The sequence below is a fragment of the Cebus imitator genome, unplaced genomic scaffold (assembly GCF_001604975.1).
Source record: "Cebus imitator isolate Cc_AM_T3 unplaced genomic scaffold, Cebus_imitator-1.0 Scaffold233, whole genome shotgun sequence".
Lineage (NCBI taxonomy): Eukaryota > Metazoa > Chordata > Mammalia > Primates > Cebidae > Cebus > Cebus imitator.
This window is the reverse complement of record NW_016107548.1, coordinates 3,492,667-3,493,502: the sequence shown is the minus strand read 5'-3', so window position 1 is coordinate 3,493,502 and position 836 is coordinate 3,492,667. Positions and strand designations below refer to the sequence as shown.

Sequence of the window (836 nt, the reverse complement as noted above, 5' to 3'; positions counted from 1 at the left end):
TCTGGGGGTTCATCTACAGACAAGATCAGGCACGCAGCCTCAGAGGCTGCTGTCAGGGCATTGATCCGCACCATAGCTGGCTCCCACACGAACGCCTCCAAGTTGTCAGCTCTGTCCTGGTTGTTGATATCTACCCCATACCATATGTCCCCGGACATGCCGAGCCCGCAGCTTGTTGAGAATGTTTGTGGCATCAAAGCCGCCATTGTCACACAGCTGGCGTGGGATAATCTCCAAAGCCTTGGCATACGCCCCAATCAACAGCTGCTGTTTTCCTGGAATAGTCCTTGAGTAATGTCGCAGGTGCTTGGAGAGCTCCATCTCAATGGCCCCCACCACCAGCCACCACTGAATTATTCTTGATGGCCCTCCTGACGATCATGATGGCATCATGCAGGGACTGCCCTATCTCCTCCATAAACTTCTGGGCACCGCCACAGAGGATGAAGGTGCATGTCTTGGCCTTGGGGCAGCCAGTAAAAAAGCCAGCCTTATCTCACTGGCTTTAGTGCATTTTATTTTATTTTATTTTATTTTTTGATATTTAGCCCAGGGTATGCCTTTTCTTGTTTCATGATGATATCCACAGAGTTGTCTACATTTGCTGTCCCGTGGAGCAGCGGAGAAGAAAACAGTTGGGACATATTCTGAGCAGACTGTAGAGGTAAACTATGTAGTAGATTTTGTTTTGTTTTGTTTTGTTTTTTGAGATGGAGTCTTGCTCTGTTGCCAGGCTGGAGTGCAACGGCACAATCTCAGCTCACTGCAACCTCTGTCTCGCGGGTTCAAGAGACTCTCTCACCTCTGTCTTCCGAGTAGCTGGGACTACAGGCATG

The 836-nt window shown here is 49.4% G+C and overlaps 1 pseudogene; it reads right to left on the bottom strand.

Annotated features, from left to right (window-relative positions):
- The window catches only part of LOC108281911, a 2,172-nt pseudogene extending 1,851 nt beyond the window's left edge, over positions 1-321 (bottom strand).
- Positions 322-836: the final 515 nt, after the last annotated feature.